This window comes from Oncorhynchus tshawytscha, linkage group LG01, assembly GCF_018296145.1.
Source record: "Oncorhynchus tshawytscha isolate Ot180627B linkage group LG01, Otsh_v2.0, whole genome shotgun sequence".
NCBI classification, from domain to species: Eukaryota; Metazoa; Chordata; class Actinopteri; order Salmoniformes; family Salmonidae; genus Oncorhynchus; species Oncorhynchus tshawytscha.
Genome location: NC_056429.1, coordinates 30021738 through 30039946, shown reverse-complemented (window position 1 = coordinate 30039946; position 18209 = coordinate 30021738).

Sequence of the window (18209 nt, the reverse complement as noted above, 5' to 3'; positions counted from 1 at the left end):
CAACCTCCTGATTATACCTGTCTATCAGCATATCCATCTTAATCCATCAACCTACTCAGGTACATCAAACTGGACAGGGTCACCATGAAGAACATCCAATGAGGGACAACTTTGTCTGACCAAGGTTAAGACCCATTATGGTTCTGATGTATTCAAACTGTGGATTTACATTAATTCACTAATCGGAAAATGTCTGTTGACACTGAGCATTATTAGAGGATTGTTTGATTGTCGAGCATGTTACTGACTGTGGTATAAATCAGCATCTACATGATACATACGGTGGCTATTCTGACATGTATCTTGTCACAGGCTATTTTTCATGTTGTCTGAGCACATATAATCAGATGACTGGGTAACAACACACAGAGGACCACAGGATAACAAATGGACAGCTCTGTTTGTATGACCTTGTCAACTTGTCAAGTCAGCAAGCATTTGCATCAGAAATAAAACAATGATTTCAGTAATAAATATGTTACGTGTAAGTATCATGTTGTGTTATTGTACCAATCTAAGGAAAATCTGCACTATCAAAATTGCAACTTTCTTTGGACCTGATTATAATGGCTCGCACAAATGAAATATAAAGACCTAGCTACTAGTTATAACAAAATAATAATAACGTTCACAAATAGCATACTACAACTGTCGGGTTATAAAGTAAAACATATAATTTCTTTTTAAAAAGTTGGTCAAAAAAATACCTGACTTGAATTTTTGACAATTTGTATGAGGCCCATTTGACTTTCAAGCTAAACTACCACTGTCAGAGCAGGATTGAAAAGGGAAATACTGCCCTCTATCGTTATTATTTGGGATAGAAGCTGAGCATGAAGGTAAGCAGCACTGTCGAGTTCACTAGCTAAGCTTTTGTGAATGGACAGTATTTTAGCCCTCAACCACAGACAGTGATAAATCATTCTTCTAATTTGACCTACAAACTACACACCTACCTGTTTATGACTGTTTATGATGGGTTTGTGTGGTATTGTCATGGGTTGTGTACTGTTTATATAGTGGAAGGCTTATGCTGCTGTGCTTTAGTGGCCCCAGTGCAAAGCCTTGTCAGTGGAACGTTAAATTGTTTCCTAGAGAGAGCCATTGAAAAGTCATCACCAATGGCGTGACAATGAGGTCTCTAACCCGTGAAAGAGGATACCTGGGGGCTTGGTTTCTGTGATGCAACCAACTCTGCTATGAAAAACAGCCATTGTGGCTCTGTTGGCTTCAGGGACAATCAACATTTGGCCTGATCTAATCCGCTGGTCAGCAAAGCACTCTTTCGTACAATTTCAATATATAGCTTGCTTCCTCTCCAAAAGTTTAGTGCAGCAACGTTTTTTGGTTTGTTTGGTTTTATAATCTTGCTAATTCACTCGATTACAGACACCTTAGACATGAATCGTAGGCACAGATTAACATAGCATTTAAAACAGAAACCAAGCCGTCTTCAAAGATAAAATGATTATTCAGCATTTGTCCCCTTGTAACCCCATTAAATTTAGTGAGCGCAGTGGAGAGGAAATATGGAAATTTGGCGCTGATTATGAAGGCAGAGACAATGCTACTTTGTTAACTTAAACAATACACTACATTCAGATTATTTTTGGAATTATATTATGGAGCCAGCGAGTATTGTTTTAGGATCCAAATAACTTGACTAAATGGATACAGTGACTTTCTTAATGGAGTTGTGGAATTAATGTGTTGATGTGTAAAACAGTTATTACAAATGTCCTAGATGTAAGCTACTTCAGTATGTCTTCATGATCAATGTAACTTAGTGTATTGATTCAAAATCCATCGTAATCAAAATGTATCAAAGGTATCAACTTCATTTATGCCAAACAACACATGCCCTGTGACAGGCTGACAGTAAAACCAACGTCAGAAAAATAATATCATGGAATAGCCCTCTTGACATGAAACGTCAAGCTCACCTCCAAATAACTATTCATTTTCACATATCTACCTTTGACAGTTCACTTACAAATAGCTTGAGTATTCATTTAAAAAATGACAACTCATCATCTCCTGTCCCTCTCCTGGCAGTCTGGTTACCAGGGTAACAGTGGGAGACGGACCGAGCTCTGGTATCCGGGCTGCAGACGGGGTCTGTCTGTGGTGTCTCATGAGGAGGTGACCCGTCCCAGAACAAAGGCGTGTGATAGGGATCTGCTTGAAATGTTGATGACTTCTCGGTCAGCCACAATCACCCCAGAGTCAGGCTCTACTGACATAAACATAATATCTACTGTACAGGATCTCACCTCAAGGCCCTATTAAAGGTGTAGCCAGGATAATTGCCTGCGTCCTTCTGCTGGTCAACTTCCTCAGTAAGGGTGACGTCTGGATACTAAAACTGAAGATGATGATGAAGATGATAGCCACCATTGTGACCCTGCTGCTTATCTAAATAGAGACATATGTGTTAATTATTTGCCAGGTGTTAATGGGTCTCAATGCCCCCTGCTACAGGATCATGATAATGAGCTATTGGCGGAAATTACACTGGTGTCTCTGAAAACAGTGCCCTCCTGAGCCAACAACACACCCTTCCAGGGTCCTAGTGTGAGGTCTAACAAACCCCAACCATCCCATCTCTAGGGGGGAGGAGATAAGGAACTGGAGCTGTAAAATTAACCAGGCTGGAGGGTCTGATATGACTTTAGGCAGTTAACTCATTTAGTCATGCCACCCCTCCTACCCTATTTTACTAATTTAACCTTTTCTTTCACATTTCTCTCTTTTTTCATTTACTGTTCCTTGATTACCCTTATAGAAAAACCACATGATTTTACATTTCACATGTGTTTTTGGAACACTTCACGTGTGACAAGAAAAATGAGCCATTATGATACACACCCAGTGCTTTTAACAGAATGTTTAACACATATTTGGCACACTTTGACTACTTTGTGTATGTTTAATTATTATTCAATTGTGTCCTCAACTGGGATTTGAACTCACAACAATTAAATAACTAGTGATGGCTGTTCAGCCTGATGGTCTGGGGGTAGAAGTTATTGGCCTGTCTTTTAGTTTTAGGCATGATGCTCCTGTACAGTCCGTGTCTGAAAGATGAAAGTGGGGAAAACAGTCTGTGACTCGTGCTACTTCTTGGCCTTCCTGCGACACCTGGTGTTGTAGTTGTCCTGGAGGGCAGGCAGTGTGCACCCAATGGTGCGTTCAGCTGAGCGTACCACCCACTGTAGTGCCTTGCGGTCAGCGGTGGTGGAGTTGCCGTACCAGGCTGTGATGCAGCCAGACAGTGTGCTCTCGACGATGCTCCTGTAGGACACTGTGAGGACCCTCGGGGACAGGCTGAATTTCTTCAGCCTCCTGAAATTAAAGAGTCGGTGTCGTGCTTTCTTTACCACTGTGTCTGTGTGGTTTGACCATTTCAGCTCCTTGGAGATGTGTATGCTGAGGAACTTTACGTTTTTGACCGTCCTCACGGCGGCCCCGTTGATGAGGATGTGGGTGTGTTGTAGTCTATGAACAGCATCCTCACATGTGTATCCCTGGTGTCCAGGTGGGTGAGGGCAGTGTGCAGTGCAATGGTGGTTGCGTGGTAGGTGGATCTGTCGGGCGGTAGGCGAATTGGAGAGGGTCGAGTGTGTCGGAGAGGGAGAAGGTGATGTGGTCTTTGACAAGCCTCTCAAAGCACTTCATGATGAATGAAGCGAGTGCTACGGGTCGGTAGTCATTCAGTTCAGTTACTTTCCCTTTCTTGGGCACAGGGATGATAGTGGACATCTTGAAGCAGGTGGGGATGATAGAAAATGTCAGAAAACACAACCGCTAGCTGGTCTGCGCATGCTCTGGGGTTACGGCTAGGGATATCGGTTGGGTTGGCAGCCTTGCGAGGATTAACGCATTTTGAATGACTTACAAGCGTCTTCCGTAGAGACCGTAAGTATGTAGCCCTCATTGTCCTCAGAGACTCTCCTAGGCCACTCAAAGTCGTTCTGCTCTAAGCTTGAGAAAAAGGTGTTTAGGCAGCGGCTTTCTTTTTGTAATCCGTGATCATTTGAAGCCCCTGGCACATACACCTCGTATCCGACCTGCTGAATTGCTACTCCACTTTGTCCCTATACTTCTGTCTCCAATGTGTAGGGGACTGCTTCGGACTTTGTGGTGGTGCAGAAAGATCAGCACACCTCAAATCCAGAGGTTGTGATTTCAAATTTGGGTCAGATCAAATATAAGATGGGAAGTTAATGTGAAAACATGAGCTCATGTGAAATAAATGTGACACATGGGGATGCAAACATGAAACTACACGTGACAAAATGTAAGCACATGATCTCATGTCAAGTGTTCGCAAAACACATTTTCACATGTTATATGTCCCATGCGAAGTGTTCCAAAAACACGTTTTCACGTATAAAATGTTGCATGTGAAGTGCTCCAAAAATAAAATGTTTTCCACACGTGAAATCAATGTTTTTTTTCAGTTTTTTTTTTGTTGCCAGCACCAAGCTAGGCCACCAGGTCTGTGGCCATGACAGAAATCAGTCATCGATTTATTGGCAGGAATACCTTTCTTCATTGCTAAAAGTCTCCCCGAATCAAGTCAATAATTGTGTGATTATCTGACAACTTCAGCAAAAAAAGTAGCAGTGCTCAGGCACAATTGACATTAGCTTTTAAGAAATGCTCTCAGGATTTGAACTTGCAACCTTTCGGTCTGGAGTGCATTAATGTCTCAGCGGTGCCACCAGATACTTATTTGTTGCCAAGAACATACAGTACCAGTCAAAAGTTTGGACACACCAACACATTGAAGGGTTTTTCTTTATTTTGACTATTTTCTACATTGTAGAATAGTAGTGAAGACATATAAACGATGAAATACAGTGAGGGAAAAAAGTATTTGATCCCCTGCTGATTTTGTATGTTTGCCCACTGACAAAGAAATGATCAGTCTATAATTTTAATGGTAGGTTTATTTAAACAGTGAGAGACAGAATAACAACAACAAAAATCCAGAAAAACGCATGTCAAAAATGTTATGAATTGATTTGCATTTAAATGAGGGAAATAAGTATTTGACCCCTCTCAATAAGAAAGATTTCTGGCTCCCAGGTGTCTTTTATACAGGTAACGAGCTAAGATTAGGAGCACACTCTTAAAGGGAGTGCTCCTAATCTCAGCTTGTTACCTGTATAAAAGACACCTGTCCACAGAAGCAATCAATCAATCAGATTCCAAACTCTCCACCTTGGCCAAGACCAAAGAGCTCTCCAAGGATGTCAGGGACAAGTTTGTAGACTTACACAAGGCTGGAATGGGCTACAAGACCATCACCAAGCAGCTTGGTGAGAAGGTGACAACAGTTGGTGCGATTATTCGCAAATGGAAGAAACACAAAAGAACTGTCAATCTCCCTCGGCCTGGGGCTCCATGCAAGATCTCACCTCGTGGAGTTGCAATGATCATGAGAACGGTGAGGAATCAGCCCAGAACTACACGGAAGGATCTTGTCAATGTTTTGCAGAGGGGTCAAATACTTATTTCCCTCATTAAAATGCAAATCAATTTATAACATTTTTAACATGCGTTTTTCTGGATTTTGGTTGTTGTCAACACTTCATTTCCCCATCACTACTGCCAATCAGCAAATAACGTTGCATGTTGTCAAAGCAGTAGGTTACTGGCATGTAATTGCTAGTGACCGCACGTTGCCTGTAGTTTATTGTGACATTTTTGCAAAAACTTACTGACAAACAGTTTTCGGTTAAGAAATTACACATTTCAGCAACAAGTTGCCATTCATTTACTGGAAAATGCACACTAACATCTTTACAGTGCAGCTCATTGATGACACAAGCTCTTACAAAGTTTTCAGAAGAGACCATGTCAAAGGGTGTGCTCAACTTGCATTGGCATAACCGTAAAACACTTAAACTGTTACAAGGCTTCCACTGACGGTTATATATTTGACCACCAGTACATTGCCCCCCCCACCTATCAAAGCGCAGTGATGATCATATCTTATATTCAAAATATTAGGTTGAAAAATGTCCCATTATAAGTACAAGGTTACTGAACTGTACCATGTGAGTTCATATGTGTACCTATGAAGTATCCTAGGGAACAACACTGTACCCTACCCATACCCTTATTTTATGTTAATACATGTTCCAAGCAATAAGTATGGTACTGGTAGTACTGCAGAAACATTGATGCACTCAACCAAGAGGTCGCAGGTTCAATCCCGTAAGTATTCATGTATATTCTATGTCGAGTGTCCTTGAACACTGCTAGAACTATTTACTTGAGTCTGGGCAGCTTTTAGCAAAGTGCAGAAATGTGTTCTTGCCAATAAGTCTGTGGCTATATCTCTTTTATGCTCACAGAACTGATGGTGTAGCAGGACATGTAGCAGGATATTTCAGGTTGCTAGTGACCAAGAAGTTATACGTTTAGGTCCCAAGTGTGGTCACAGTGCAAAACGTTACAATATTTTTTGCACTAATTGAAATCAGAATACAGAAGCCTACTGTCATTTCATAGAAATAACACCTTCAAGCTGTTGTATATACTTTAGGAAAAGTGCAGAAATGCATTCTTGGCAATGCATATATAGCCAATCTCCTTTATGTCAGCAGACCTGGTGACGCTGCAGGAACTTCAGGTAGCTTTCAACCAAAAGGTTGAGAGTTCAAATCCCAAGTGCGGTTCAGTCCCAAGTGATCATGCAGCATACTGTCCTTTAACATTAACACCTTCATTTAGCTGTAAAAATACAGTCACTTGTTGAAGATTAACTGTATTTTCACTGCAACTAGACAAAAACCTCCACGGGTCCACGGGACCATGACATAACGTTCTAAGAATGTCCTAAAAACCTTCTTGGGTACGTCCCTGCAACAAACCAGGGAACTAGACAAAACCTGCAGGGAACCATGATTGTTTAAATTGAATTCATGCAAATGATGCCCTTTAAAGTCAAATATTCTCAATTACGTCTGTCACCTGGGTTTTCACATGCTTAAATTTTGTCAGGTGTAGTTCCATGGTATCACATGTTAACATTTTGCATCCCATGTTGTCAAATTTATTTCACAAGATCATCTTTTCATGTGCTCACATGTTGTCACAATGGTAGTTTGATGTTATCACATGTTGCTTCACAATTTGTTACATGTTATCACATTAACTTCTATTATTTTACATCAACTCATTGAACCTATTACTTGACTGTATTTGATTTTAATCTACTCTTTTATAATTATCTGAAAAATTCACTTTTACTCTCTGTCTCCTTTATTGTTTTCACTCTCTCAACAAACTTTCCAAAATGTTGAAGTAGGCTAACTTTTCAGACCTTGTCTCTCACCAACTCACTCAGTCACTCACTCACACACTCTCTTTCTCTCCTTCCTATTAGACTTGTTTCAGGCCTGTGGGACTTCACTGATTTCAGGTTAGGGTTCTCCTCTGTTTTTGAACCTGGTAAACTGACCCTAACTTCACCCTGTGGTCAGGGGTTAGAGGTTAGGGGGACTGGTATGCTGTGCTGACCTGGTGTAAACACTGTGACAGTCGTAGCGGCCCATGTATCATCCAGCCTCCTTCCCAGGCCCAACTGGACCTGGGACACCCACCAATCACTCTACATCCTGCTAAACTGACTGACCGACTGGGCTTTAATGTGATTTTTCTGTGTTTTTTTATATATTTCCACACTATGAGGTTGGAATAATACTGTGAAATTGTGACAGTTATGCTAATGACCTTTTAGTGTAAGAGCTGTTTGAAAAGACCGCCTGTTTTGGTGGGACGGAGTTTTGGTCTGTGACAGAGCTCTCTGCCAATAACAGCTAGTTGTTGCTTCCCCACTCAGACCACTCCCAGACAGTCCTAGGAAGAGTCTTGCTTGAGAAATTGCTCTTTACTATTTTTGTTTCAATTAAGTAAGGTACTTCATTGTTACCCATAAATATTTTGATAAAATGGCTACATTGGACCTTGAATTCATCCCCCCTTCGCTGTCTAAGGGTCTACATGGGGCTCAGTCTCCAGCCAGCCCAGAGCACCAGCAATGGAACCTCCTCTGGGTCTTGGTCTCAGAGAGAGTCTAACACAACCGTCGTCTAACCGCTTTAGTGAGTGTTCAAGGCTTCTCTGTGATCTGTCTGTTGCTGTTCTTTTCCACAAAATCATGTTCTGCATTCCAAACATGCAGCGTTTTATGGGTGTTGGTGTCAGCAGTGGGGAAAAGCCAAAAGCCATGCTCAGTCTGCTGAAGTCATTAGCTTTATGACGGACAGCCTCGGAGATGTTTTACTGTTACTCCTTCCACCGTGACCCCCCCCCCACACACACACACACACACATACATACACACAGGCAGACCTCAGACATACAGTTGAAGTCGGAAGTTTACATACACTTAGGTTATTATAACTTGTTTTTCAACCACTCCACAAATTATATATAACAAACTATAGTTTTGGTAAGTTTGTTAGGACAATCTACTTTGTGCATGACACAAGTCATTTTTCCAACAATTGTTTACAGACAGATTATTTCACTTATAATTCACTGTATCACAATTCCAGTGGGTCAGAAGTTTACATACACTAAGTTGAATGTGCCTTTAAACAGCTTGGAAAATTCCATAAAATGATGTCATGACTTTAGAAGATTCTGATAGGCTAGTTGACATAATTTGAGTCAAATGGAGGTGTACCTGTGGATATACTTCAAGGCTTACCTTCAAACTCAGTGCCTCTTTGCTTGACATCATGGGAAAATCAACAGAAATCAGCCAAGACCTCCGAAAAAAATGGTAGCCCTCCACAAGTCTGGTTCATCCTTGGGAGCAATTTCCAAACGCCTGAAGGTACCACGTTCATCTGTACAAACAATAGTATGCTAGTTTAAACTCCATGGGACCACGCAGCCGTCATGCCGCTCAGGAAGGAGATGCGTTCTGTCTCCTAGAGATGAACGTACTTCGGTGCGAAAAGTGCAAATCAATCCCAGAACAACAGAAAAAGTATCTATATCCACAGTAAAAAGAGTCCTATATCAACATAACCTGAAAGGGACAAAGATCATACTTTTTGAAGAAATGTCCTCTGGTCTGATGAAACAAAAATAGAACTGTTTGGCCATAATGACCATCGTTATGTTTGCAGGAAAAAGGGGGAGGCTTGCAAGCCGAAGAACACCAACCCAACCGTGAAGCACGGGGGTTTCAGCATCATGCTGTGGGGGTGCTTTGCTGCAGGAGAGACTGGTGCCCTTCACAAAATAGATTGCATCATGAGGAAAGGAAAATTATGTGGATATATTTAAGCAACATCAAGACATCAGTCAGGAAGTTAAAGCTTGGTCGCAAATGGGTCTACCAAATGGACAAGGACCCCAAACATACTTCCAAAGTTGTGGCAAAATGGCTTAAGGACAACAAAGTCAAGGTATTGGAGTGGCCATCACAAAGCCCTAACCTCAATCCCATACAAAAGTTGTGGGCAGAACTGGAAAAGCGTGTGCGAGCAAGGAGGCCTACAAACCTGACTCAGTTACACCAGCTCTGTCAGGAGTTCAGGAGGAATGGGACAAAATGCACCCAGCTTGTTGTGGAAGCTTGTGGAAGGCTACCTGAAACGTTTGACCCAAGTTAAACAATATAAAGGCAATGCTACCAAATACTAATTGAGTGTATGTAAACTTCTGACCCACTGGGAATGTGATGGAAGAAATAAAAGCTGAAATAAATAATTCTCTCTACTATTATTCTGACATTTCACATTCTTAAAATAAAGTGGTGATCCTAACTGACCTAAGACAGGGAGCTTTTACAAGGATTAAATGTCAGGAATTGTGAAAAACTGAGTTTAAATGTATTTGGCTAAGGTGTATGTAAACTTCAGACTTCAACTGTGTATGCACGCAGGTATGCAATAAACATACACACATGCACAGTGGACACTGCTGAATCATACACTTTCACAGCGCGTACACAGATAGACAAAATTAGAACACACAGACATTAATCTTATTGCCATTACACGGCATAATACAAAACACATACACACTCAAGGTGTATCGTATCAGGAACCCCATGCATACACATGGCACACTTATGCCCTCACATCAACACCACCATTCATCTCCCCAGTCCCCTTTTCTTTCTCTGCACCACAGCTGACCATTTCAAAGTATTGGATCCTGAAACCTGCAGCCAGTTAGCAGCCTGCTTGGTGGGGGATCACTGCTATGTGGGGCCGTCAGGGAATGGTCTCGGTGTGGACACTGGGGTCATCTCCCTGACAACACAAGATGAATGGCGTGTTTATCGCCGCCGGTGACTGACCAGCGTTCAAATCCGTCATCAGCGCCTCCTGATGTTAAACACATTCCCGGAGGTGTCTGCTAACCCCTAATCCCCTGAGCCACAACACTGATGGCACACAGACGTACATATATAAACACACACACAGACACACACCCTCACAGACACACACCCTCACGGACACACACCCTCACGGACACACACCCTCACAGACACACACCCTCACAGACACACACCCTCACAGACACACACCCTCACGGACACACACCCTCACGGACACACACCCTCACAGACACACACCCTCACAGACACACACCCTCACAGACACACACACCATCACAGACACACACCCTCACATACACACACCATCACAGACACACACCCTCACAGACACACACCCTCACAGACACACACATACACACACACAGAGAAGATTTCTCTAATGCCATCTTCTCAGACATGAGGGTGCGCACGTATGCATGGGCCATATACATTTTCCTTCTGTCATTATACATTCATTTGACCACTATTTGGGACGGTTATTTAGATGGTTCTGGATAAATATTCAGTTGAGCATCTCAGCTTTTTGTACTCACAGTGGTTGCCCTGTGGTGGTGTGGCCATGATTACCTAGTCAGAGATGTGTGTACTGTAGCACAAACTGTAAAGGAGAGAATACAGACAATCCTAAATGCATATCTATCTATCTATCTATCTATCTATCTATCTATCTATCTATCTATCTATCTATCTATCTATCTATCTATCTATCTATCTATCTATCTATCTATCTATCTATCTATCTATCTATCTATCTATCTATCTACACTATACAGTGCCTTCGGAAAGTATTCAGATCCCTCAACTTTGTCCAAATGTTGTTAGGTTACAGCCTAATTCTAAAATTGATTAAATTGTTTCCCCCCCTCATCAATCTACACACAATACCCCATAATGACAATTCTTGCTCATTTATTAAAAATAAAAATCTGAAATATTACATTTGCATAAGTATTCAGACGCTTTACTCAGTGCTTTGTTGAAGCACCTTTGGCAGCGATGACAGCCTTGAGTCTTCTTGGGTATGACGCTACAAGCTTGGTTTCTCCCATTCTTCTCTTCAGATCCTCTCAAGCTCTGTCAGGTTGGATGGGGGAGCGTTGCTGTACAGCTATTTTCAGGTCTCTCCAGAGATGTTCGATCAGGTTCAAGTCCGGGCTCTAGCTGGGCCTCTCAAAGCTCTGGAGCTCTCAGGAGATCAAGGATCTCTCTGTACTTTGCTCCGTTCATCTTTCCCTCGCTCCTGACTATTCTCCCAGTCCTTGCCGCTGAAAAACATCTCCACAGTATGATTTTGCCACCACCATGCTTCACAGTAGGGATGATGCCAGGTTTCCTCCAGACGTGATGCGTGGCATTCAGGCCAAAGAGTTCAATCTTGGTTTCATTAGACCAGATAATCTTGTTTCTCATGTTCTGAGAATCTTTAGGTGCCTTTGAGGCAAACTTCAACTGGGCAGTCATGTGCCTTTTACTGAGGAGTGGCTTCCATTTGGCCACTCTACCATAAAGGCCTGATTGGTGAATGGTTGTCCTTCTGGAAGGATTTCCAATCTCCATCGAGGAATTCAAGAGCTCTGTCAGAGTGACTATCAGGTTCTTGGTCACCTCCCTGACCAAGGCCCTTCTCTCCCGATTGCTCAGTTTGGCTGGGCGGCCAGCTCTAGGAAGAGTCCTGGTGATTCTAAACCTCTTACATTTAAGAATGATGGAGGTCATTGTGTTTTGGGGATCTTCAATGCTGAAGAAATGTTTTGGCTACCCTTCCCCATATCTTTGCCTGGACACAATCCTGTCTCAGAGCTCTACGGAAAATTCCCTCGACCTCATGGCCTGGTTTTGCTCTGACATGCACTGTCAACTTTCAGACCTTATATAGACATGTGTGTGCCTTTCCAAATCATGTCCAATTAATTGAATTTACCACAGGTGGACTCCAATCAAGTTGTAGAAACATTCTAGACGATTCTGCGCTTCTAACTTTGTGGCAACAGTTTGGGGAAGGCCCTTTCCTGTTTCGGCATGACAATGCCCCAGTGCACAAAGCGAGGTCCATACAGAAATGGTTTGTTGAGATTGGGGAGGAAGAACTTGACTTGCCTGCACTGAGCCCTGACATCAACCACATCGAACACCTTTGGGATGAATTGGAACGCCAAACATCAGTACCAGACCTCACTGATGCTCTTGTAGCTGAATGGAAGCACGTCCCCACAGCATTGTTCCAACATCTAGTGGAAACCCTTCCCAGAAGAGTGGAGGTTGTTATATCAGCAGTGGGGAGACCAACCCAGAGATATGCTGAGAATTATCAAACAGTTGCGCAAAACTAGTTTTACTTCCAAAAATGTGTTTTTGCTTAAATCTAAATCAACACATTTCCTTTCCAATAAGATTTAGTGTTGACTCAAACTCAAAGTAGTTTCAGATATTTAGGTTTGTCTATTGAGGTCAGTTCATTCACAAGGCTGCTGTATCATACATGAGGTATGCCTCAGACTGCTCATTTACTACACATAGTAGGCAAAAAAATTATGTGCCTATACGCAAGAATTAAACACAGACTAACAGACACAGACACACTCTCCTTCCAGAGATATAAAGGTGCTGAAAGAGACGAAAATTAGACCCTGACTGTTTATCCCTTTCTCTCTGAAATCTCTGATCCTGTGCATTTTTGGGGGGAGGTGTAATGCCATGGGCCCTGGCTCTGGTGACAATTAACATACTCCAGATGTGGAGGAGAAAAGAGCAGAGGAGAGCAGAGGAGAACAGAGTGGAGTGGTGCGCCCGGCAGACCCAGAGAGAGCCAGAGAGGGGCCGCTGGCCCCCAGACCCCACAGGGGACATGGCTAACCACTGGGTCACATCCGTCTCCCAAAACTTAACACAGAGCCCTCCCTATTTTTCCTTCCATCTCTCTCTCTCCATTTCCCTCTCAGCTCACTCTGACTTTATCTCCCCCTTCTTCCCCTCGCTAAACTCACTTTCTTCTGTCTATATCAATATCCTCTCTGTTATCCTCTCTCGCTCTTCCCCTCATCTTTGATCCTTGCTGCCCTTCTTTCTTGTGTCCATCAATATCCCTTCAATCTCTTCCGCTTTCCCTATAGACCATAATGCTATGTTCATCTCGGGATGCCCAGCTCACTCAGGAACATGAAGCTCCTCACAGTGGTGTCTCTGTTTGAGGAACACAGTGGAAGACATTTAGAGATGTACATGAATGCAAATGAATTCAGGACTTTAGTTTATTCTGGCTGACAGAGTGGGCCTGTCCTCCCAGACAGCACATGGAGCGGATGAGAAGGAATCTGCCGTTTCCATCACCCCTCATCAGAGACACACACAGTCAGAGCCGCCATGCCCACTGATTTTTCCTGTAAAAAAAATGTAAACAATTTTTGAAGAAGAAAAAAATTGGGTTCCATTTTGTTGTTGTTTCTCTGTAATACTACTATCCACCTAGCAATTTTATGAAGTTGGCTTTAGATATCCCAGATAGGTTCCCAACCTCCCAACCTCATAACTAGCCACTAAGAAGCCTTTTCAGGCTATCAATCAAGTTAGAGTAGCTAGCTTGTCTAACTATCTTAGCTGGCATGCATCCTGGCAAGATCGGTAGACTTTAGAAAAGCAAGCAATTACTAAATGTACTGAATAAGACTCACATTCCTTTCAATCTTTTAGCCAGATTTGAGCAGAAATGCAGAGATGCATAATTGGTTTCTCTAAAAAAATGACCACCAGTCAGTAGAACACAGACAGTTCAAGAGGTATGCTTAGATATGCAGAAAATGTAACATATTTTTGAGCAGGGGTTTGAACCTAAATTATTATCCTGAACAGACCCATTGTTTTTTCCATTCTGTTCCACTGTTCCAACCAGCAAAATAAAGTTCTGAACTGGTTAGAACCCCCAAAAAGTTACAGTTTATATCGTTCCTTTTTGCTCCTTTTTAAACATCTGAAATTGATGTTTTTGTTTTTTACATTTGGCTCGACATTAAATTATTTGACCAATCAGTGCAGATAGAGCAGCTTTCTATGGAGCGGCAAGCTATAGTTGTTTACATGCATTGAACAGACAAGTGCAGGGTATGAGATTTAACAGACATTTGGGGTAGAGGAGGAGGATTGGTTTGACGTTGTGGGCATCTTGTTATGACAGGCATTATCTGAATTAAGCTCACAGAATTCTACCTACGGTACAGAGAAGCGGCTTCTGGGAAAGAACTTTTAAATGTCTTTAAACTTCAGAGAGTTGGCTTAACGTTGGACCAGAGCTAGCTCGATAGAGAGCGAACAAGATTGTGTGTGCAGAGTGGCACCAGAATTAAAATAAAACCACATTTTTCCTTTTTGTAGTTAATACAGTTAATCTAATGTGAAACATAATATCTATAGTATCCTTAACTAGAAAAAGTAAATCCATTCTTCTCGAATAAAAAACCTCTCTCCCTAATTTCTCAATCACATAACGTCAGTAGGCTACATTAGCCTACGCTTCGGAGTGGGAGTGGTGTGTGGCCTACACACACACACACACACATTGGATATTAGTTTCAGCTGGCAGGCAGACATTGGAATTCATTTTTGAGTGACAGAGTGAGGGCGTTATATAGGTGCTTTGCTGCGTTTTTCTTTTGTGGGACTAGAAAATGCATAATGATTATGGCTCTAAATTGCAGGAAAAGGGTCTCTCAATTCAATATGTTCAAACTTTCTACCCCCAGCCACCTTCATGTACTTTGTGCCCCTTCAGATTTTTGGGGTGCATGACACACATGACACATGGGATTCCAGATCACATTTTATTGGTCACATGCCGATGTTATTGCTAGTGTAGCAAAATGCTTGTGCTTCTAGTTCCGACAGTGCAGCAATATCTAACATGTAATATCTAACAATTCCACAACAAATACCTAATACACGCAAATCTAAGTAAAGCGATGGAATAAGAATAACTACATGGAAATATATGGATGAGCAATGACCGAGCGTCATAGGCAAGATGTAGTAGATGTACATACAGTATATACATATGGGATGAGTAATGTAAGATGTGTAAACATCATTATTAAAGTGGCATTAATAAAGTCACTAGTGATCCATTTGTTAGAGTGGCCAATGATTTGAAGTCTGTATGTAAGCAGCAGCCTCTCTGTGTTAGTGATTGCTGTTTAACAGTCTGAAGGCCTTGAAATAGAAGCTATTTTTCAGTCTCTCATTCCCAGCTTTGATGCACCTGTACTTACCTCGCCTTCTGGATGGTAGCGAGGTGAATAGGCAGTGGCTCGGGTGGTTGTTGTCCTTGATGATCTTCTTGGCCTTCCTGTGACAGCGGGTGCTGTAGGTGTCCTGGAGGGCAGGTAGTTTGTCCCCGGTGATGTGTTGGGCAGACCGCACCACCCTCTGGAGAGCCCTGCGGTTATGGGCGGTGCAGTTGCCGTACCAGATGGTGGCACAGCCCAACAGGATGCTCTCAATTGTGCATCTGTAAAAGTTTGTGAGGGTTATAGGTGACACGGCAAATTTCTTCAGCCTCCTTCGACTGTCTGTGTGGGTGGACCATTTCAGTTGGTTTGTGATGTGTGTGTGTTGACGTCAAGAGGACTAGGCTAAATGGTAAGCTTAAACACAGTTATTTTAGGAATGCATGGCATTCCTCTCCTAAAAGGATTTGTCTTAGTTATCAGTAGTTTGTTTTTTATACTGTGGCTGGCATGAACTTTGTGCTACACTGCCATCTACAGAGCTCTAGTGCAATTTCCTCCAGTGTCACATCATAGTGATTTTCTCTCTGAATGTGTGAACGTGATGGATGGCGAGGGGAGCAAGAAAGAAAGAAAGAAAGAAAGAGAGAGAGAGAGAGAGAGAGAGAGAGCGAGAGAGAGAGAAAAACATTGGCCACAAGCTTCCGGGAGGGATAGAAAGTTAGCTGTGGTTTGAGCTGCTCATTAAATGCATAGCCTTGTGACCTGCTGAGTGGGGCTCATATACCTGCTGATTGAACAAGCCCTGCACAGATCCTCCCGACTCAATCCTGATTGCCCATCCGGCTGGCTCAGACCTGACTCATACACACACCGCTGGGCCTCACAGGGTTACAAACAGACTTCAATCAGACCTGCTCTCCACAACTATTATGACTTCCATCACACCGGCAAAATTGGACTCTGTGACACACAATGACACACATACATTACCCATAGTTAGAAAGGGATACACACATATATTCACATTCAGCCTCTCACTTTCGCACACACACACACACATACACACACACACACACACACCCTTACATTTACATGATCACTCACGTATACACACACACACACACACACACACATACACACACACACATACACACACACACACGCACACCCTTACATTTACATGATCACTCACGTATACACACACACACACACACACTCACATTTGCAGGCACTCACACACACGCGCACACACATAGACACACATAGACACGCACGCCCACCCTCACACTGACTACCATAAATACACATAAAAGAATGATATGACAAAGTGGAGCCTCTTAAACCATCTATTTACATTTCATCGCGACTCCTCTACGAACCAGACTACTGCCTGGGGACCATGGTAACAGCCATCACCTGGATGACAGCATATTAGAGCCCAGGAACAACACAGGGCCAAATGACAAATAGGTCCTTGACTGAACAAATCACTGCAAGTCCGTAATCCAGTTGATTTATTGATTGCCCAGGTGAATGCCTTACCATTGCCTTTCAATTGTTGTCGTCCGTTTCTGGGTCATACAAAATTAAACTAAAACAAGGCAATGATTATTTGAAAAGGAAAAAACCCAGTTTTCTGATGATAGAGACTAAATCTAGGTGGTCATGTTGTTTCTTAGAGCTGGAATTCCCATTGTAAATATCATGCAAACTACAGTACATGCTTTCCAACATAACACAAATTAATAATGACAATAATAACTACTCCACTAAGCAGGCATGATGATGAATGTGGTCAAAGAGAAATATTTACAGTTAAGTTAACTATTTGAAATTGTGTTTAGGATCTTTAACTATTTGTAATCAAGCGACACACATCATCAAGGGAGGTTTATGTTTCTGAAAAGCTCCAATCAGATGGTTCGCGGCCGAGAAGTATGTGGAAGAAATGCAAATATTAGTCTACTGGAAGAGACAGAGTGGGCTTTGGGTTTTTAAAAAATCAACAAAACAGGGAGGGATGTGAGATCAAAGTCTCCGTCAAGGAGAACAAGAGGTGGAGATGTCGGTTTTGGGGTTTCATACAGAATGTTGGTGTAGTTTCTATGAAACACAATAGTTGGCTGAATTAAACTAATTTAGGCTGTTCATAGACTCAGTGATTTCACACACACACACACACACACACACATACCGCAGCACATCTTTCATAGATATTCTCGAAACATACAGTGTGTTAATTACTTATTCATGCAGAGTTGCTGAAAACTCGTGGGTTGGTTCCGGTGCTGTAGTTCTAGTTTGCGGTGAGGGAAACAGGGTCAGAATGTCCCTGGTGATGATGTCGTTAGCCGCGTCAGACTGGCCAATGAGGGAGTGAAAAAGGAATGTTACTCTACGCCACTGCCCCCAAAGGCAGCTCCACTACAACAGTAGAGCAAATATAGAGAATTACAGGGATTTGGCTCATACATAATAATGGCATACATCAGACCACACAGAGAGAAAACGTGGTTCTGATGGGGACAGGCATCCTGCAGGAGGAAATGTGTTTATAGAGATATAGAAAGAATGAGCACAGATCTTTCTAACCCTTCAGGACACTTTTCTCT